General features: G+C 45.0%; 1 long non-coding RNA gene across 1 annotated transcript; it reads left to right on the top strand.

Annotated features, from left to right (window-relative positions):
• Positions 1-17,006: 17,006 nt before the first annotated feature.
• LOC131202707 (uncharacterized) lies at positions 17,007-22,868 on the top strand. Its single transcript, XR_009156204.1, has 3 exons — positions 17,007-17,147; positions 17,391-18,024; positions 21,665-22,868. It is a non-coding gene; the product is annotated as an uncharacterized LOC131202707 (long non-coding RNA).
• The last annotated feature ends 175 nt before the right edge of the window (positions 22,869-23,043 follow it).

Genomic DNA, 23,043 nt, shown 5'->3' with positions numbered 1-23,043 from the left:
GATCACAAATCGGGGGGGCTTTACTAACTACGGACCGTGCATTACACAACATCAACCGAAGGCCCAAGCTCTGAGGATCCTGGCTGCCCAGGGAACGGGTGAAGACTGAGGGGCTGGAGCATGTGATCGCTTTTAGACAGCGAGCATGTGCTCCCAAAGATCGATACGGCTTCCGCCATATCTGCCTCTCCCACTTACCATACAGATGGAACGACCCTCTAAACCAGGAACATACCCCTCCCCCCCTGCCTTCGGACCAGATGAAGTAATGCCGCGAGCAAGTGCAGGAACTGGACCCCTCCCCGACGGGTTTCTCCCCCCACCCGTCTTTTCCCTCCCCCCCTTAAAAAACCCTTCTTTAAAAACCTATTTAAAAACCCCCAAAGGTTCTTCTTGGACGCATGCCACCTCTCTGGGTCCCAAGACCCTTCATTAAGGCAGGCCCTCGATAGTGCGGAGGGCCATTCCTGCGAGAAGGGGGAACCTCGCAGTCGTAAGAGCTCAATTGGCGAATATGTCATGGAAAAAGAAAAAGAAAAACGGCAGAAAAAGGGTCCGTCCCTAACCGGCATAGATATTACACTCATTCTAATAGTCCAGTCAGGACCCGACATAAGATGGTAAAGAAAGTTAGGCATTCAGTCTCCCATAGGAAAATAGATGTCATAATAAAGGTCCCCAGGTAAATGCCGCACAACATCGAGTCCTGGATCGTAATCCGTCAGGTCTCGTCAACCCTGTCCTTATTGTTCTTGTTATGTATTAACAGTTGTGCCTTTAAATATTTGAGCGGAAATCAGCACGTTGCTGATTGGACGAAACCTCCAACAGCTCGGGCAGGGCTGTAGTCACGCAGCAAGGAGCCAGATACGTGATCAACAAGCCCATCTGACTCCTATGACCCCACCTCACAAAGAGGATTCACAACCGGCTATCTGAGGCACAGTGGACTCCCTCGGCTGTAGACTTCCCTAATAACAACCGCCACCCCCACCCCTACCTTGGGACCTCAGTTGATGGAATGCTCAGAAACCCGGAGGCACAGTTCGACAAGGAACACCCCTTCCGTGCCCAACCAGGTCTCTGTAATGCCCATAAGGTCCGGACTCCCCTGAATAAGATCACAAATCAGGGGGCTTTACTAACCACGGACCGTGCATTACACAACATCAACAAGGCCCAAGCTCTGAGGATCCTGGCTGCCCAGGAACGGTGAAGACTGAGGGCTGGAGCATGTGATCGCTTTTAGACAGCGAGCATGTGCTCCCAAAGATCGATCGGCTCGCTTCCGCCATATCTGCCTCTCCCACTTACCATACAGATGGAACGACCCTCTAAACCAGGAACATACCCCTCCCCCCTGCCTTCGGGCCAGATGAAGTAATGCCGCGAGCAAGCGCAGGAACTGGACCCCTCCCCGACGGGTTTCTCCCCCCACCCGTCTTTTCCCTCCCCCCCTTAAAAAACCCTTCTTTAAAAACCTATTTAAAAACCCCCAAAGGTTCTTCTTGGACGCATGCCACCTCTCTGGGTCCCAAGACCCTTCATTAAGGCAGGCCCTCGATAGTGCGGAGGGCCATTCCTGCGAGAAGGGGGAACCTCGCAGTCGTAAGAGCTCAATTGGCGAATATCTCATGGAAAAAGAAAAACGGCAGAAAAAGGGTCCGTCCCTAACCGGCATAGATATTACACTCATTCTAATAGTCCAGTCAGGACCCGACATAAGATGGTAAAGAAAGTTAGGCATTCAGTCTCCCATAGGAAAATAGATGTCATAATAAAGGTCCCCAGGTAAATGCCGCACAACATCGAGTCCTGGATCGTAATCCGTCACCGCCGTCTGCGTCAACCCTGTCCTTATTGTTCTTGTTATGTATTAACAGTTGTGCCTTTAAATATTTGAGCGGGAAATCAGCACGTTGCTGATTGGACGAAGCCTCCAGCAGAACTGTATAAAAGGAGAGGTTTTTGCCCCAGCCTGGTTGCTGGGTTCACCCTATATTAAAGAGCTGTTGTCACTACCCTGGTCTCCAGCCTCGTTACTTCCCGAACTTAACATTGGCGACGAAGGTGGGATTTCGAGGCTAAGGAGAACCAGAACCGAGCTGAAGCACGCTAGTCCCGAACCCAGCAAACTCAGGGCAGAAACGCGGAAATGGCAAACACGCCACCCGCACCGTACAACCCGGGCAAGGAGAAATGGGGAACATATGACCCGTTTGAAAGCTTTCTAGAAGCCAACGAACTACAGGGATCCTGATAACCGGCGGGCTTACTTCCTAAGCCATTGTGCGAGGCCATCAACTACTTGAATCAGGTCCAAGGCCATGGAGGCCTGAACTCGAGCAGCTGCGTCGATGACAAGCCGGTCAATGGCAATCCCCATGACCATAAGTCTGGGGGTTTCAACCGCCACTCCGACAAGCACCTCCAGCAGCTCGGGCAGGGCTGTAGTCACGCAGCAAGGAGCCAGGTACGTGATCAACAAGCCCATCCGACTCCCTGCTATTGCTTCACAAAGAGGATTCACAACCGGCTATCTGAGGCACAGTGGACTCCCTCGGCTGTAGACTTCCCCTAATAACAACCGCCACCCCCCCACCCCTACCTTGGGACCTCAGTTGATGGAATGCTCAGAAACCCGGAGGCACAGTTCGACAAGGGAACACCCCCTTCCGTGCCCAACCAGGTCTCTGTAATGCCCATAAGGTCCGCGGGCTCCCCCTGAATAAGATCACAAATCGGGGGGGCTTTACTAACTACGGACCGTGCATTACACAACATCAACCGAAGGCCCAAGCTCTGAGGATCCTGGCTGCCCAGGGAACGGGTGAAGACTGAGGGGCTGGAGCATGTGATCGCTTTTAGACAGCGAGCATGTGCTCCCAAAGATCGATACGGCTTCCGCCATATCTGCCTCTCCCACTTACCATACAGATGGAACGACCCTCTAAACCAGGAACATACCCCCCCCTGCCTTCGGGCCAGATGAAGTAATGCCGCGAGCAAGCGCAGGAACTGGACCCCTCCCCGACGGGTTTCTCCCCCCCCCCGTCTTTTCCCTCCCCCCCTTAAAAAACCCTTCTTTAAAAACCTATTTAAAAACCCCCAAAGGTTCTTCTTGGACGCATGCCACCTCTCTGGGTCCCAAGACCCTTCATTAAGGCAGGCCCTCGATAGTGCGGAGGCCATTCCTGCGAAGGGGAACCTAGATCGTAAGAGCTCAATTGGCGAATATGTCATGGAAAAGAAAAGAAAAAACGGCAGAAAAGGGTCCGTCCCTAACCGGCATAGATATTACACTCATTCTAATAGTCCAGTCAGGACCCGACATAAGATGGTAAAGAAAGTTAGTATTCAGTCTCCCATAGGAAAATAGATGTCATAATAAAGGTCCCCAGGTAAATGCCGCTTTAACATCGAGTCCTGGATCGTAATCCGTCACCGCCGCGTCAACCCTGTCCTTATTGTTCTTGTTATGTATTAACAGTTGTGCCTTTAAATATTTGAGCGGGAAATCAGCACGTTGCTGATTGGACGAAGCCTCCAGCAGAACTGTATAAAAGGAGAGGTTTTTGCCCCAGCCTGTTGCTGGGTTCACCCTATATTAAGAGCTGTTGTCACTACCCTGGTCTCCAGCCTCGTTACTTCCAGAACTTAACATTGGCGGCGAGGTGGGATCTCGAGGCTAAGGAGAACCAGAACCGAGCTGAAGCACGCTAGTCCCGAACCCAGCAAACTCAGGGCAGAAGCGGAAATGGCAAACACGCCACCGCACCGTACAACCGGGCAGGAGAAATGGGAACATATATGACCCGTTTGAAAGCTTTCTAAAGCCAACGAACTACAGGGGATCCCTGATAACGCCAAGCGGGCTTACTTCCTAAGCCATTGCGGGCGGAGATGTCGAGATTGCGGAAGCCCTGGCAGCCAGCGCCGATACAATCGGTATCGTGGCCGACTCTGCAGACTTTGCTGAAGAACCATTTCGCACCGGCGCCGTCCAAATCGTGCAGCGGTTTGAATTCGGAGAAGCGTAGACAGATGGAGGCGAGTCCGCCGGTGACTACATGGCGCTTTAGAAGGCGTCAGGACTGCGGATACGAGACTTAGGCGAAGTGCTACTCGAGCAACTCATCCGAGGGGTCAAGGACATCCGCCTCTGGCGGCGACTGCTAGCCAGGAGCAACCTGACACTAGCCACCGCTCTGGGCGAGGCCAGAGCACACGAAATATCTACTAAAGCAGCAGAGACTCTGCAAAGCCTCTTCAATCCAAGGCGGCGCCAAAGCCAGCGCCAGTACACAGGAGGAGATTCAGTCCGAATCCGAAGGTGAGGCGAGGATGAGAAGGGGTCTGCGGACCGGCGACACTGAGGACCGTGGCGAGTCACGGAAGCTGCGGAGGCAGCATCAGCGCCAACGCTGCAGGTTTAAAGGCGCAACATGCGGTGTGGGAAGAAAGGGCACTTAGCTCAGGTTTGCAGGCGGCCCAACCTTCAAGGAAAAAGCATGAAAAAAATGTGGTTTGTAGTTAACTGGTTTGTAACTTTGAATAGCATTTTCCCTACAATGTAGTGTTTCTTGGATTTATTCCATCCTAACCATTTTTGGAAAAATGAGCCTTTTTTAAGTTATAAACATTAAAGAGAGATAGGACTATTAATGCCATCTTCCCAAATTTGATGCACTGTATATATGTTGGATTACAATTCTCCAACAAGCATGGTTAACAGATATGCTATATGGGATTGATGGAAGTTGCAGACCAATCTATCTTTGAAGATGCCAGATTAAGGAAATTGCTATACCTGTCTTGCTTTTTTAACAAAATGCTCAGCATCTGCAGCATTAAGGGTACCCTGTGAGAACAAATCAGTATGAGGATGATTAATGCAAAATAGCAACCTGTGCTATTGCTTTTTACTCTGTATTACATCCATCTCCTTGACTTCCAATACCAAGGGAAGCAGAGGCTTTAGTCTGGTGTCTTCTTTATTTCACTCTTTTGTTCAGAAAGATGAATGTACAATGCTGGCAAGCATTAAGAAAGTCACAGTGCTGTGTTCTCCTTTAAATAACATTTTTATCTTTACACTATTTTCCCCATAGAAAACTTTTTTCCATTCTTCAAAACTGCAACTTCCAGTTTCTAAACACATAACAGTTTCCTAACAAACAATCCCCAATTTCTATCTGTAGTTTTTGAATCTGTGCACTGTTGCTTCCCATAGAATTCAATCTCAATCTTTTATGGATAGGTTAAAAAAATTCATCAGAATCCTGCCAACACAGGAAGAGGAATGGTCCCAAATCGACAATCCTCATCCGTGACTGATTTCCTTAAAACATTCCTTTACCTGTCTCCACACAAAATGATTAAGATATAAAGGTGACCAAAGTTATGACACCACTTTTTTTAAACTGTCAACTGCACAGAGTTTCCAGCACACCTTCTGTATCCCCCAGAACCACTCAGAGTAGGCACAGTAAAAGGCACCTTTCTGTGAAGAGGTTGAGGTTTTGGTGGGGAGGGGGAACACACTAACGAGGGCCTAAATAGGACCCTAGAACCTGGCAAAGGCTTTATATCCTTACTTCACACCAAACCTTACGTCACTGCCAACCTTTTTTTTTCTGCATTGCTTAGCTCGTTTAAATATGCCTTCGGTCCCCGGAACTTTGAGCTTCAAATGGACAACCAGAAATCAGGTTTGGAGAAGTATAAAGGACGGGATAAATATGAACTGGATTAAGTATGTTTAAAAATCTGCTTTAAGAACAGCTAAATATAAAATACCAATCCAAAAGGCCTCTTTCTTCCTCTGCATTCAGAAGAGTGTTGTTTCCAGGAGAGAGCTGACTGATCATGGAGTGTCAGAGCTTACATCCCATCTCTGTGCAACATAGCCAAAAAGATATATTGCCCATTCAAAGCTGCCTGTCTTCCTGGCACTGCTTCCCAACTGCCTTTGAGTCTGAAGTGCAGATCTTGAGGTAGGTGACTTTTGAGCCAGTGGTGCAAGAAGACGTTATGAGACCAGCTCCCCATGCACAGGCGATAAATGCAGGTGTATTCTGGATGGCCCCAGTTGCTGAGAACTCTGAGCTCCACCAGCTGGAAGGCTGCCTGTCTGTCTATATCCTGAGGATGGGAAAAGAAAAGAAAAGAAAAGGTTGACTTTTAAAAACGTGTCCCATAGGGAATGCTGGAAGAGTGCTCCTTCAGCTTGGCCTAGTTTAGTTCAAAAGTGCACTTTCTGTCTGGAGAACAGTAACATGTTTTTGATCATATTCCTTAAAAAAGAAATATGTCAATTTTTCAGCCATGGGCTTTATTTTTACTTTTCTCCCTGGAGATGTTAGAAATATATTTGGTTACATAAGTTCAGTGGTGGGATTCAGCCAGTTCGCACCACTTCGGGAGAACCGGTTGTTAACTTTCTGAACAGTTTGGTGAACTGGTTTTGGAAGAAATAATTAAGGCAGAGAACCGGTTGTTAAATTATTTGAATCCCAACACTGCATAGGCTGCATAGGAGAGGAACCTTTTTTTGTATGATTTCCCTTAAGGGAAAAAGTGGGTGCCATAAATTCTTAAATGTTTTAAAAAATTTAAAAATGCTGAAAATTGATTGTGCAGTCTGCAACACAGTCTTCACTGTATTATAGTTTATTGCATAGCCAGATTCCAGACTAAAATTTGGCATTTTAATTCTTTTATCAAGTCCTTCCCCAGGACCAGGGACAGGCAGAAATGGATGTTTGATGGTGTTAAAGGTTATTATTGTTTCAGTAGGAGCAGACTCTTGGGCTATGTCCTTAAAAGTGGACACGGGATCAGCGATCACCATCATGTCCTGGGACACTTTGGCGAAGTCGCTGCCGTCCGTCGCGGCGCCATCTGCAAGCACAGCGGCTACGAGTGCACGACTACCAGGGAATCGCATCCCTGTTCGAGGACCACCTCCGTCCGAGTCGAGTACGGCCCTCACAAAAGACCCTGCCCATCACGATCGTCGAAGGAACTCTGCCCAGTCTGTTGGGACTAGACTGGTTTCGTGCCCTGGGCATGGGAGTGACTGGCATCTACAGAAGTGACTGCAATTTGAAAGACATTCTCTTTAACGAGTTCAAGATGTCTTCAAGGACTGCCTGGGCAAGTACAAGGGACCCCTATTTCCTTCAACTTAGACCCCAGGTAGCCCCCATTAGGCTTAAGGCGAGGAGAGTCCCTTTGCCCTAAAACCAAAATTGATAAGGAGCTGGACAAGCTCATAAATCAGGGGTTTTGGTGCCAGTCGATCACGCAAAGTGGGAGGCGCCAATCGTCACCCCATCAAATCGGACGGGTCAATTAGAATTTGCGCTGACTACAAGGCGACGCTTAACAAAGCCTTACAGAAAAGCGTACCGGTTCCGTGGTGCAACATTTATTGCACTCTTTGGGGCAAGGGCAAGTCTTTGCAAAGTTAGACTTGGCCCAAGCCTACCAACAACTGCCAGTAGAGCGCCCGCACAGCGAAGCCCAAACGATTGTGACGCACAGGGGGCATTCAAGTGCACCGATTGCAATTTGGGGTTAGTGTGGCACCAGGGCTGTTCCAAAACCTGATGGAACGACTACTGCAAGGGCTCCCAGGGTAGTTCCCTACTTGATGATGTCCTAATTTCAGGGAAAACATGGAGGAATTGGGGAGCGGTTAAGAAAGGTCTTGAGCATTTTCCGGACAGCGGATTAAAGTCAAGACAAATAAATGTCAGATAGGGTCGAATCGGTCGATTTCTTGGGCTACCGGATAGACAAGAAAGGAATTCACCCTACTGAGAGCAAGGTTAAGGCAATTAGGAAGGCTCCAGCGCCCAAAAACAAAGCAGAGCTGCAGGCATTCCTGGGATTGGTTAATTTTCGCGGTCTTTTGAAGAACAAAGCAACCGTTGGAACCGCTGCATAGGCTCTTAGGAAAAATACTGTTTGGTCTTGGGAAAGTCAGAAAATAGGGCTTTTGAAGCAGTAAAGAACCTGCTCTCAAGTGATAGCCTGCTCATCCAATATCACGACTCACTACCCCTAGTGCTGGTTTGCGATGCCTCCTTATGGGGTGGGGCTGTACTCAGCCATAGACTTCCAAACGGCACAGAAGCCCCTATAGCGTTCTACTCTAGAACGATGTCCTCCCAGAGAGGAACTACAGCCAATTAGACAAAGAAGCATTAGCCATTGTATCAGGGTCAAAAATTCCATGAGTATGTCTTTGGGCGGAATTTTGAAATCGTGACTGACCACAGACCGTTACTGGGATTACTGGCTGGCGACCGCCAACGCCTGTGGCACTTTCGCCACGCTTGACTCGATGGACTATATTTTTAGCCGCTTACTCATACAAGCTGCAGCATCGACCGGGAAAGAAGTGGGGCATGCAGGCGCATTGAGCCGATGCCCACTGCCAGGGCGACCGAAGACCCCACTCCGGGACACCCATCCTCCTTATTGACTCGTTGGACTCTGGCCCAGTCACATCAAAGGAAGTGGCTCGGGCATCATACCGGGACATTGTGTTAAGGACTGTACTCGGTTGGGTACAGAGAGGGTGGCCCGCTGCGCGGGCGAAGTTCAAGAATTTGTTAAGAAAGCGTGATGAGCTCTCGGCTCAAGGGGTGCCTGTTATGGGGTGATCGTGTAATAATTCCTGTTAAGTTAAGGGCAAGGTATTGGACCTCCTCCACGAGGTCACCCAGGCATCGTAAGGATGAAGGGTTAGCTAGAAGCTATGTATGGTGGCCACTCATGGACGCAGAGATTGCTGAGAGGGTAGGAAATGCCAAGCTTGCCAAGAGTCCAGACCGCTACCCCAACAGCCCCAGTCAGAGAATGGGAAAAGCCCCAAGGGCCTTGGTCAAGAATCCACATTGACTTTGCTGGCCCTTTCACGGCCAAAGCGTTCCTAGTGGTGGTGGACGCATATTCCAAATGGTTAGAGATCATACTTATGAAGTCCACCACAGCCGAAGCAGTAATCGCAACCCTCGCCACCTATTCGCAACTCACGGGTTGCGGACACTCTGGTGTCCGACAATGAGCCCCAATTCACGGCAGCCCAGTTTGAAGAGTACCTGGCAGAGGAAGGCATCCGACATGCCCTCTCTGCACCTTTCCACCCTCGTCGAATGGCCTTGCAGGCGTTCCGTCCGGGCGCTAAGGAGGCATTGTCCAGGCTCAAGCCAGGTGACTGGCAAACAAAAATAGACTTTTTCCTAGCCGTCCAGCACAGAACCCCAAGCACAGCCACGGGAAAAAGCCCAGCTGAATTGCTAATGGGACGAAAACTCCGGTGCCCACTTGACCGTTTGAACCCCCATTACACACCCGAGGGTTACAAGGGGGAGCTAGAAAAAACAAGGGAAATGAGCATAGGCGACCGGTGTGGGCCGAAACTATGGGGACGGCCCGAGTTGGGTCGCCGGACAAGTAACAAAAGTAACAGGGCCAAAATCGTACGTGGTAGAGCTACCAGACAACCGAATGTGGCGGCGCCACATAGATCAGTTAAGGAAGCGACTAACTGACCAAACCAAACCAACAGAGACAGGTAATGACCAATACCACTTTGAATCCACAGCCGACAATGACCCGGGGGAGGCGCAAGACTTAGCTGAGGTCCCAGAGTTCCAGCGACGCCATCAGGTCCCCGAGGGAAACAGCAAGGAAAATTCCAAAATTAATCCAAGGCGGATGGCCAAGAAAAAGTCGGCCAATAATCCAGAGCCCGATGGACCAGATGAAGTAATGCCGCGAGCAAGTGCAGGAACTGGACCCCTCCCCGACGGGTTTCTCCCCCCACCCGTCTTTTCCCTCCCCCCCTTAAAAAACCCATCTTTAAAAACCTATTTAAAAAACCCCAAAGGTTCTTCTTGGACGCATGCCACCTCTCTGGGTCCCAAGACCCTTCATTAAGGCAGGCCCTCGATAGTGCGGAGGGCCATTCCTGCGAGAAGGGGGAACCTCGCAGTCGTAAGAGCTCAATTGGCGAATATGTCATGGAAAAAGAAAAAGAAAAACGGCAGAAAAAGGGTCCGTCCCTAACCGGCATAGATATTACACTCATTCTAATAGTCCAGTCAGGACCCGACATAAGATGGTAAAGAAAGTTAGGCATTCAGTCTCCCATAGGAAAATAGATGTCATAATAAAGGTCCCCAGGTAAATGCCGCACAACATCGAGTCCTGGATCGTAATCCGTCACCGCCGTCTGCGTCAACCCTGTCCTTATTGTTCTTGTTGTCGTTGTTGTCGTTGTCATTGTTGTTATAATTGTCATTGTCATTGGCCCCTATCGTTCGTTGGCCCCTATCGCTGGTCCCTCAGACTCAGTCTGAACAAGCCGCGCCAGCCCACACCAACCAAGGGGCGCACACTCCTCCATCTTCTCTAGCGACCCTCTAGTAGGGCCGGATTAAAAAGCCAGACTTGTTCGGGGGCCAGGGCTAATATATTGCCAATGTGATTATCAAGAGCCAAAACGGCCAGCAACGACATCAATAAGGAAAAGCCACCGAAAGATCATAGCCAAGGGATTAGGCCGGGCCAGACCAGACCAGGCCGGAAACGCCGCCCCAACACCTCGAAATGGCCGCCGTCCTCCGCCGCTCGCCCTCCCCGACTCTGGCTCTGTCCTTGGCAACCAGGGGACCCGCGAGGTCCAAAAGGCCTCTCCCCAGGTTGCCGACATGATGACTCCTCAGAACGGGGATCAATGAGCTGCCCGGCAGCCCGTTGAGGTGAATGCCCCAGGCCTACCACTAGAGCCGTTAGAGCCGCTAATGCCGCCCCGTCACTAGTGCCGCTGATGTGCCGCTGGTGAAGATCGCGGCCAGGAGTCAGGCCCGGGAGTCAGGCCGCGGCCAAGAGTCAGGCCGGGAGTCGGGCCGATGGAAAACACGCCTGGGAATCAGGCCCCGCCACTAGAGCCGCTGATGCCAGTCGCGGCTGGGAATCAGGCCAAACCAGGCTGGAATGCTAATCCTTGGGTAATTGGCTAATCCTTGGGTAACTCTGGAGGAAAAGCACAGTGAGATCAAAATAGTTATATTAAAAAAAAAACTACTATTATAATCCCTACATTTTATTGTTTGAAACCTATTTCACAAACAGATCCAGGAAAGACTGTATAAATAAAAGGTACACTAGAAAAATCATGATGAGAGAAGGAAGCAAGGGAGGCTTACAGCCACTTGTGTCGCTGTGAGCCAAAATAAAACAGATGGCAAGGGGCATAAAGATAGTCTTCGACTTACAATAGCTCATTTAATGACTGTTCAAAGTTACAATAGAACTGGAAAAAAGTGACTTATGATTTTTCACACTTATGACCGTTGTAACATCTCTGTGGTCACATGATTTACATTTGGATACTTGACAACTGACATTTATGACAGTTGCAGTGTCCCAGAGTCATGTGATCCCCTTTTGCGACCTTCTAACAAAGTCAATTTGGAAATCAGATTCACTTAACAACCATGTTACTAATTTAAGAATTGAAATGTTTCACTTAACAAATGTGAGAAAAGTGGTAAAACGGGGCAAAACTCACTTAAAAAAATTCTCATTTAGCATCATACATTTTGGATTCAATTACAGTAATAAGTTGAAGACTACCTGTATGGAACCAACAAAAAGAGCAAAAAGAAAGAGGCCTGATCATTATAAATATATAATCTTCCCCCTCAAGGAGAGGTCTAATTACAGAATTTCAGTCAATGCCAGAGATTTATAATGAGAAATTCTCTTGATTTGTTGCACTCTAGCTGCCATTAGCCTCTTTTCTTGCTTTATATCATTTCCCCAACATAGAACTTTATTTCCTCTTAATTTCCATATCCTTATACAGATGAAACTCGAAAAATTAGATTATCGTGCAAAAGTTCATTTATTTCAGTAATGCAACTTAAAAGGTGAAACTAATATATGAGATAGACTCATTACATGCAAAGCGAGATAGTTCAAGCCTTGATTTGTCATAATTTTGAGAAATTATGAAAACCCCAAATTCACAATCTCAGAAAATTAGAATATTGTGAAAAGGTTCAATATTCTAGGCTCAAAGTGTCCCACCCTAATCAGCTAATTAAGCCATAACACCTGCAAAGGGTTCCTGAGCCTTTAAATGGTCTCTGAGTCTGGTTCAGTAGGAATGACAATCATGGGAAAGACTGCTGACCTGACAGTTGTGCAGAAAACCATCATTGACACCCTCCATAAGGAGGGAAAGCCTCAAAAGATAATTGCAAAAGAAGTTGGATGTTCCAAAGTGCTGTATCAAAGCACATTAAGAGAAAGTCATGTGGAAGGGAAAAGTGTGGAAGGAAAAGGTGCACAAGCAGCAGGGATGGCCGCAGCCTGGAGAGGATTGTCAGGAAAAGGCCATTCAAAAGTGTTGGGGACTTTCACAAAGAGTGGACTGAGGCTGGAGTCAATGCATCAAGAGCCACACACACAGATGGATCCTGGACATGGGCTTCAAATGTCATATTCCTCTTGTCAAGCCGCTCCTGAACAACAAACAATGTCAGAAGCGTCTTACCTGGGCTAAAGAAAAAAAGAACTGGTCTGTTGCTCAGTGGTCCAAAGTCCTCTTTTCTGATGACAGCAACTTTTGGAAATCAAGGACCCAGAGTCTGGAGGAAGAATAGAGAGGCACATACTGCAAGATGCTTGAAGTCCAGTGTGAAGTTTCCACAGTCTGTGTTGATTTGGGGAGCCATGTTATCTGCTGGTGTCAGTCCATTGTGCTTCATTAAGTCCAGGGTCAACGCAGCCGTCTACCAGGAGATTTTGGAGCACTTCATGCTTCCTTCTGCAGATGAGCTTTATGGAGATGCTGACTTCATTTTCCAGCAGGACTTGACACCTGCCCATACTGCCAAAAGTACCAAAACCTGGTTCAATGCCCATGGGATTACTGTGCTTGATTGGCCAGCAAACTCGTCTGACCTGAACCCCATAGAGAATCTATGGGGCATTGCCAAGAGAAAGATGAGAGACATGAGACCAAACAATGCAGAAGAGCTGAAGGCTGCTATTGAAGCATCCTGGTCTTCCATAACACCTCAGCAGCGCCACAGGCTGATAGCACCCATGCCATGCCGCATTGAGGCAGTAATTGATGCAAAAGGGGCCCAAACCAAGTACTGAGTACATATGCATGCTTATACTTTTCAGAGGTCCGATATTATTCTGTGTACAATCCTTGTTTTATTGATTTCATGTAATATTATAATTTTCTGAGATTGTGAATTTGGACTTGTGATTTGAGCCAAGAATGTGTGAGGTCAAATACGTGATGCCTGTGTTGCCCATGCAATACGAGCAGGCTACATGGACAGGAGGTACTCTTTTAAGGAGACTGCTATCGCTAAGCATGAGCGATTGGGACCAATGGTTTTGAACAAAATGGACTTGCAAGAAACTCAGACTGGAATTCAGGATGTGGACAGTTTTGACGCTGTTATAGAAGAAGATGACACGACTATATTGGAATAAATTGTTGAATTTGAAAAAATTGCTGAATTTGAACAATTGAACTACTTCAGTATTATCGTCAACAAACCAGCACAACTGTATTTCTGTACATTTATCAGGATCTCAGCTTGATTTGAGGATTTATTTTTCCTCATTTCTTTTTGCTATCAAAAGGCACTGGGGACTAATACCTAATGCTGTTGCACTGAACTACACTGCAGGCTCACATTCCAACTGCCACTGGCATGTGAGCTCAGTTTCTAGCCCGCTGACAGATTCATGAGATACTCCCATCAGTGTATCATGAACCAAATGCATCTTGGCTGGAAACAGTAGAGCTTTTGGGCAAGGCAAAATATAGTTCATATCCCTGCCAAGACAAGGCCGGTCTGGAACTGCATCAAGTCCCACCCCCAGCAGCAACAGCAACAACTATATTTATACAGCGTCAGGCACCCTGCAGATTTGCCTGCTGAGATGGGAAAAAAACCAAATAGCAAAATCAGGATCTGACCTTGTGCCTATCCTTCACTTAACTCATACCTCCCTCCCTGCTCGTTGCCACAAGTAAATCAAGTCAGAAGTCTGCTCGCTAGCAATTGTTTATCAACATTTACATCACTAATCCTCTAATTATATTTCTATCATGCCTCAGCCTGCATTTCTACTCTTACAACACAACTGTTCTCCTGGGAAATGTTTCCAATGTTCAGCAAGTCAAATGATATGAATCTCCAAGAGGGTTTTCCTTGCTTAGTCATAAGCCATGCTGCTGCCATTCTCCGCACCCCCTCCTGTTCTTCGTTATTCCCAACACTCTACCTGGATTGCAAAACTCCAGACCAGTTTCTCAACCATGACATCTTGGAGATGTGTGGATTTGAACTGGGAAATTCTGGGAGTTAAAGTCCACACATCTTCAAGTTGCTAAGGGGGAGAAACATTGCTCTGGACCATCACTATATCAAAGCACAAGGCTCTTGCGTTATCCCTCTCTGCTACACTAGTAGTGGTCAGGATTCTACAGTCAAGCTACTGAAGTTCGCAGATGACACAACAGTGATTGGTCTCATTCAAGACAATGACGAATCCACATATAGACGAGAGGTCGAATGACTAGCCTTGTGGTGCAACCAAAACAATCTGGAACTGAACACGCTCAAAACCGTAGAAATGGTGGTAGACTTTAGGAGAAACCCTTCCATACTTCCACCTCTCACAATACTAGACAACACAGTATCAACAGTAGAAACCTTTAAATTTCTATGTTCTATCATATCGCAAGATCTAAAATGGACAGCTAACATCAAAAACATCATCAAAAAAGGACAATAAAGAAGGTTCTTTCTGCGCCAACTCAGTATGCTCAAACTGCCCAAGGAGCTGCTGATTCAGTTCTACAGAGGAATTATTGAGTTTGTTATTTGCACCTCTATAACTGTCTGGTTTGGTTCTGCAACCCAACAAGAAAGACACAGACTTCAGAGGATAATTAGAACTGCAGAAAAAATAATTGCTACCAACCTGCCTTCCATTGAGGACCTGTATACTGCACGAATCAAGAAGAGGGCCGTGAAAATATTTACAGATCCCTCACATCCAGGACATAAACTGTTTCAACTCCTACCCTCAAAACGACGCTATAGAGCACTGCACACCAGAACAACTAGACACAAGAACAGTTTTTTCCCAAAGGCCATCACTCTGCTAAACAATTAATTCCCTCAACACTGTCAAACTATTTACTAAATCTGCACTACTATTAATCTTCTCATCGTTCCCATCACCAATCTCTTTTCACTTATGACTGTATGACTGTAACTTTGTTGCTGGCAATCCTTATGATTTATATTGATATATTGACCATCAGTTGTGTTGTAAATGTTGTACCTTGATGAACGTATCTTTTCTTTTATGTACACTGAGAGCATATGCACCAAGACAAATTCCTTGTGTGTCCAATTACACTTGGCCAATAAAAATTCTATTCTATTCTACAGCCCAAATTTAATACTTCATTGTTAGTAGCTAGTAGCTATAATTGTTGTTATAGCACATATTCCTTCTCATCATTTTACCCCTGCTCGCACACACAAATATGTAGGAAGCAAAGAACAAAATCAAAATTTGTACCAAATTCCCAAGGGTAAATGAAAATACAAATGCCTCTTTTCATTTCAATTAGGATGCACATTCATCCCTAGGCAGCTCAACTCAAATCAAGTATGTTACCCCAGGAGACAAGCTGGCCTCCTTTCCTTCCCATCTTTCAGATCTGTTCTTCTCCCCGTCTCCCCTTAACTTTAATGTTTCAAGCTCTGAGGAAGAAAATTACTGAGACCCTATGGAGCAAAAATTGCTCTACTGTTTTCAACAGCAAGGTCAATTTGCTAAAATAGAGCATTTTAAAGAAGACAAATTAGAGAGAAAGTGTAGTATAGTGTACAGACATTTAGAATGCATTTTGATTCTGTCTTGTATTCATTCACAAGGTGGTGTTCAAGCTGCTTCCACTTTCAAATTTGAAACCCCTCCCCTCATATGGGAATAACAGTTGTCATCTCTTTTAGTACTTTGGCTGCATCATGTGCATTTTTTGATCTAAAGAAAACAGGTTATGTGGTTCAGGAATGCTGAATTAAAATTGTAGAAATCAGTATATAATCCAATATCAATATTTTTCACTGAGACTACATCAGAGGGCTCATTTGAGAGGTGAAAATCTCTCAAGTGATATTGAGAGAGGTGGGGTAAAAGTGATACACAATATATCACCACTAATCTGGGAATTTCAGTAACACGAAATAGAATAAATATCCCACGTTTTCTTTTTCAGTGGTTTAAAACAGTACACAGGATTATTTCTTTGCATTTCCCTGAAAAGAAAGTAATTCTTTCCCTCCCAACAATAATCCCGCAAAATAGGTTAGACTGACTTGTAAATGAGCCAAGATCATAAAGAGGAAATTGAATCTAGGTCTCTCCAGGATAGGATTTCCAAATTAGGCGGCGTGATTTCTCCTCCTTCTCCTCATAAATTAAAGATGCCTAGAACTCTTAATTTAACCCCATCATCTCTTGTAGCTCCTTCAAACCTACATTTTTAACCGCCACTTCTCAATTTACCAATATTCAGAAAGGCCAGGAGGCACGAAAGGAAAGAACGGCTGAGGCAGCCGCAAAACTGTCAAACCGTTTCCGTTGTTTCCCTTACAGCAGAGCGAGCCTTCGGCCGCTTCTCCTCCATCCACGCGGCTGCCTCGCACCGTCCAACCGCAACCTCGGTCGTTGCACAACTTGCAAATCCATGCACGGAAACTTAGATCCGGACAAACCTGCCTAGGATCGGGGCGCGTTTGTTTCCCTCGCCCCCCCTCCTTTCCCCGGTCGCTCTTCTTTATTTATCTCCGACGAAAACTTCCAGCGTGCAGCTTCCTCTCTGCTTTTTAAGGACGGCAACCAACAAACGCAGCGCCCGCTTGCCGGAAGGAAGCCAAAGCAGTTGATTTTCAAAAAAAAAAGAGAAGAAATGCAGCCGCAATTTTCGAAGACGCCACGAGAAAAAGGAGCGGTTGGGGAGACGGAGCGCAACAAACCGTGGGACAAGCTCCATCATCCCCAGCCAATAGGTAAGTCCCTGGCAGACAGGACCGGTAATCCCTACCAACCATCTGGAAGGGGACCCGGCTGGAAATGGCTCACACCGCCTGGGATGTTTCGAAAGTGGGAAAGAGCTCGGGCAGCGCAAGAGCGGACGGGAGGGGAGGGTTGGGGGAAGAGCCCCCAGAGCTACAGCTCAGAGAGAGGAAGGAGGGGGAAGCCAAGGAAGAATTACTCTCCCGTTACTCTTTTGTCTTTTTCTCTCCCTTAAGCGCACGGAGTTACCTTTCGCAACGGCTTCGGAAGAGAGACGCACAAAAGAACTGCTAGTAGCCTCACTACCTGAGAAAGGATGAAGGCAGTGGTGGCAATTTCACAGCTCATCACAAGTGAAGCGATGGAGAGGCAGCCAGGGCTGCAGCACTGTCTCAACCTTGGATTGGTCGATATATAGTTTCAGGAATGATCGACGCAAGTCATTTGTACTACAAGCTTTTCTTTGGGAAAGCTTAGAGGAAAATTGAAGAAAAAATGTCACTCTTCATGGGCAAGGAAACAGTAATGTGAAAGTATTTGATCTTCCCCAGAGGGGAAAAAAAACTTAGCATCATTCCAAGCAGTCTTCCACAGCATGGCCTTGTGGAAGTGGGTGAGCAAGGGACCTGTGTTGGTGACGGGAGGCTGCTGTGAGAGGGGTGTTAGGTGCGCAGGCTCTTCCTGCAAGGCAAAAGCTGGAAAGAGATTATTTGGGGCCTCAGTTGAAGCTAAGGAGACAGGAATGAGCTGCAATAACCCTGGTTGGGATACCTGTCAAATCTTTGGGATAAGAGATTGGAGAGATATCCAATTAAGCCACTTCTGCCTCTGCTAGCAAAAAGTTTGAAAATTTGACTGGAGATAATAAGGGTGAGTGAATAAATGTGCTTTCCTTACAAAAAAAAATATTTGAATTTTATATTTGAAAGATGCTGTTTTTGCAGCAAGCAGCTTGTGGCCTTTCTGGTATTGCCAAATTATGGTGCCCACATGTCTATGGAGAGTCTCAGTCATCCAGGTCATGGTTGTCCCAAAGGTGCTTTTTCCAAGAGGCAACTGGATTTTCTTATTTTTCTTTGAAGACATTTCGTTTCTCATCCAAGAAGCTTCTTCAGCTCTGACTGGATGTTAGGGAATGGAAGGTGCCCATAATCCTTCATCCTTGGCTGAACTGGCTGGAAATACTGGAATTTGCAGGCCAATAAACTTTGAAGGGCCACAGATTATAAATTAATATGTAACAAAAGGTGTATTTTTTTAAAAAAATTATTCAGCATTTACATCTTTAACATCTTTGTTACATTTTTACAGCTTTCTGATACCGGCATCTTTGAAAATATCTGTTTAATCTTTTAACTAACTATATACACATACATTTTATATAATACTTACTAAATCCTATATTCATTACAATTTATACCTATCTATTAAACATTAACTATTTTGTTCTTCTATAATATTTTCTCTTACGTTTATACATTTATGCATTAATTTTAGATTCTTTCTCCAACCAGTTGTACTATCTATTCCATGTTTCATAATAAATTGTTTCATCTCAGTCTTTTAATTCCATTGTTAATTTATCTGCTTCTCACATTCTAGCACCTTTTTTATAATCATCGCATTTGATGGAGCAAATCTTTGTTCCCAATTTTGTGCATATGAAATTCTGGCGGCTGTAAAATTCCTGCTTTGGGAGTTGTAGGAGATGAGAGAGCTTAGCTTCTTTTTCCAAGTAGTATCTAAGGGTCTAACTAAAGTCACGTCAACTTTGCTGGGTTAATTCTATGCTTTAAAGCAGGGGTCTCCAACCTTGGTCCCTTTAAGTCTTGTGGACTTCAACTCCCAGACTCCCTGGCAGACAGCTTTGCTGGCTGAGGACCTCTGGGAGTTGAAGTCTACAAGTCTTAAAGGGATCAAGGTTGGAGGCCCCTGCTTTAAAGTAAAACCCAACACTCAGCAAATATCCTGATTCTGGTTATCTGTCTTTGACTGGCAGATACTCCAGACCACCAATAATTCTCCCATGAACTCGAAGCCTCAGCAAATCAAGATGCAGTCTACAAAAAAAGGACCCTTGACCAAGGGCAAAGAGAGTGGAGCCCAGGCTGGCATAGCAGTGCTGACTTCCCCTTTGGCAGAGGATGGTGCCTCACTGGCAACAGTTGCCTCAGCACCATCTGGTGCTCAACAACCACAGGCAGTTGTGGCCAATGCAGTGCCTTTTGTATCCTTGTCAATGCCATCATAGCTTTCCCAGGCTTACCTTAAAGCAGGGGTCTCCAACCTTGGCCCCTTTAAGACTTGTGGACTTCAACTCCCAGAGTCCCTCAGCCAGCAAAGTTGAAGTCCACAAGTCTTAAAGGGACCAAGGTTGGAGACCCCTGCCTTAAAGGGAACCACCATTTCTCCTCCACTGGTTTTGCCTCAGTTCATATTTAAGAAAATGCTTTTTAAACTAAGCTTCATTGAACAAACCTTTTCATCTGGATTCCCATTCCCTGCTAAATCAAAAGAAAATAACCAACCAAAAATAATCAGTTTTAAAATTGTGTGTTCAGTTATTTTTCTGTCCAGAATTGATATGATTCTGACTACATCATAAAAATGAGTCCCAACACAGGCACATATGTCAGGGTAATAATCTTGTAGCCAAGGAAACTGCTTGTATCTTTTAAATGGAAGCTTCTTTTCCATCCATCCCATAGTGAACATTGTAAGCTTTTTATTTAGTTCAGAGTGAGACAGCAGTTTGTCTGCATCAGGTTTAGGTGTCCTGCTCATGAGTTATATTAAATCTTTTCCACGTGAGCTTGCAGTTCTTCTGCAGTTTGTGGATCCAACTGTTTCCTTTATCTTTATGATGTGGATTAATACAGTAATTAATACAGTATTAATACAATATTGAGCGAGCCTTATTTTACATTTGCCCCAAAGTGTAGAAATAACTCCCTCTTCAATTATGGAGCTTTCCTTGACTTACATTGAAAGCATAAAATGTATCCAATTCAAAGGTCTGTTTTTGCAAGAGGGTTTTTTAGTTTTGTGAGGTTTTCCTTTGCAGAAGGTATAGTATTCTATAGTATTTTAACTGTTAAGATGCCATTGTAAACTTTGGACAAATTGGTCCCAGATTGATAAAAGCTTGAGAGCTTTAGCATAGCAGTGCTTCTTAATTCAGATAATTGTCCTCTGTAGGTGCAGTCATTGTTTATCTAGCATATCAGTCTCCTTTCTTCCTTTGGCCTGTGTTTGTGTGTGTATGCTTTTGTTTTGTCTCCTGCCATGTGTGGTTGTCTAGTGCTTTCCAGATGAATTGGAACAGAACTCCCTTCATTCTCTCAACCTTTGTCTTAGTTGTTTGTTTGTCTTAGTTATCTGTTTGTCCTGTGTTCAGCTTACCCCTGCTTTTCTTTTCCCAATGCTTTTCTTCAGCCTGCATTGGATGAAGAATCCCACAATCAAGAGGGAAATAAGGTATTTCCTCTACTATGGCTTATATGCCTTAGGAGCACAGGCTGTGGAGGGAGTCATAATCTTTAAACTGAATTCTCATGAAGCTCAGGAACCTTCAGGAAGAATTGTTATGAACATGTTTTCTCATCCTCTTGTTTCCCATTTGTTCTTTGATTTTATTTATAGTTTGATTTTCACAATTGTTTTGAAATTTTCACAAATTTCAAAGGAATTTACAGTAGAAAGAGAAATACACAAATAAAACCTAAACTATACCAGTCATCTTAGGGTTGCTGATAATCAAGTACTCTTGTATTATTGGTCTTTATTGTATTCTTGTATAGATTGCACCAGTAGAGGCTAAATCAATTTCATTGTATTCCTGATGTACAATGACAATAAGGGCTTTGAACTTTAATTTGTGGTAGAAATGCTCCACTTTATTTTGCTGCAGTGCTTGTGTCTCTTAGCAGTTACAACAGAAAATACCCCACCATGATGACCATAAGAAAACATCAGTGAGATGTCCTCTTCTGAATAGGACTGGAAAGGCTTAGATCCGTGATGGCACATGTTCTACAGGTGGCATGCAGCGCCACTCTTGTGGGCACACAAGTTCTTGCCCCAGTTTAGCTCTGCCGCATATGCGCATGCACCTCCTGCCAGCCAGCTAATTGTCGGGCCTCTGCCATGCATGTGCAGGGTGTGTGGTGTGCGCGCATGCACGGGGGCAGGGTGCGTGGGGGGGACTGCATATGCATGCAGGGTGTGGGGAGCATGCAGGGGCCCGCACGCATGCTTGGGGGGTGGGATGAATGCACAGGGCCTGTGCCCCATTGCAGTTTGGAAGTTCGGGCGCATGGGCAATCGATCTGGAAAAGGTTAGCCATCACTGGCTTAGATGGCAGATGTTTTTTATGGGGCTTATACATATCCAATACCCAACACTGTGACTTGTATTTGTGAATTTTTTTCAATTTCTTTGGTCATCCAAAATATCTTCTCCATCTTATTCTAACTTGGGCTTTCTCTCTCTCCCTCCCCATTTCCCCAGGCAAAGGCTGGCAGTGGTGGCCGGAGGCGTGGTGGCCAGCGTCATAAAGTGAAATCTCAAGCAGCTATTGTGACTCCAGCTGGTGGCTGCTGAACATCTTTTCAGTAATTGAGAAATTCACATCTCCCTCTCCATTTCTTCAATTCAAAAACCAGTATTAAGAATCACAGTGCTGTGTTTTCCTTTTTGAGCCGCACATAAGAACTACTTAGGCTATCATTGTGTCAACATTAAAAAGAACAATTTGGTAAAAAGGAAAAATTTCTTGTTCTCTCCATTTTAAAGGAAATGGGATATTACTTCACTAATCCTGGTTCATAAAATGTAAATCAGGTTAGATGTAATTTGTAAATATGTTTCATATGGCTGAAGTTTCTTCCCTGAAAAGTCTTGAAGGCTAGCTGGTTGTTTTCCTAAACTGGAGATTTACTAAAATGCTTCCAGAACCTTTTTTCAATCGAATTGACAAAAGAAACTTGTGCCATAAGAAAAATCCTGCTGAATCAAATCTCCCTTTTTCTATATTGTGACTTAAGGGGGTGTTCAAAAACATGAACAAAATCAGGTGTTTACAACTGTCTTTCATTCTGAAGGTATTATAGTTTCACTGAAATCAGTAGCTCTACAGATTTGACTAGCTTTTAAAAAACAATCTAAACCAGTATCACCAATCACATTCATCTAATAGAAAAAAATTCTGTGTGCTTTATAAAAAATTGCCTTATCTTTTATCTCCCTGAGTTTCACGCTGATGCATAATAGCCAAGTTCTGGTATTTTTAGGAAAATTTCTACATAGCTTTTATATACATTTATCAAATTTTGAATGAAAAATAGTTTATCGTCTTTTCAAGTTAAAAGACAGCTTCATTATTTTGGGTATCCTATTTACATTCTTCCTAGCACTACAAAAGAGATGCAATGACTAGAATTCTATGAAGTATTCCAAGGGCTATTTATAACAGCTGTTCATAAGAAAATAAGTTCAAAGCTATTGCTATTTTGAAAACCTCTGATTGGAAAAGTTGCAATCCTCATTTTAGTTAAGCCTTGACATCAAATGTTTTCTTAAAATTAAACTACAGTAGTTTAAACAGCAGTATAAATTGCTTTTTTAATTATATAACTTTTTCAGCAGTTCGTATTGACATGCGGGGGAGAGGGGATATCAGTATGTCCGCATATGATCTGTAGTCTATTTGACAAACACTTGTAGTGCCATTATTCTTTGATGAGAATTTCTACTCCTATTTCATTCCCCTCTGACCCCCCAAAATTTCTTTCTTCATTAATGACTGGTTTCACCACTTTTAAGAAAAATCATTTATTGATTTATCTTGCATAGGTATAAATTACAACAAAAATAACAGACTGTGCAGC

Source organism: Ahaetulla prasina, chromosome 7, assembly GCF_028640845.1.
Source record: "Ahaetulla prasina isolate Xishuangbanna chromosome 7, ASM2864084v1, whole genome shotgun sequence".
Lineage (NCBI taxonomy): Eukaryota > Metazoa > Chordata > Lepidosauria > Squamata > Colubridae > Ahaetulla > Ahaetulla prasina.
This window is presented reverse-complemented; position numbering and strand designations above follow the sequence as displayed.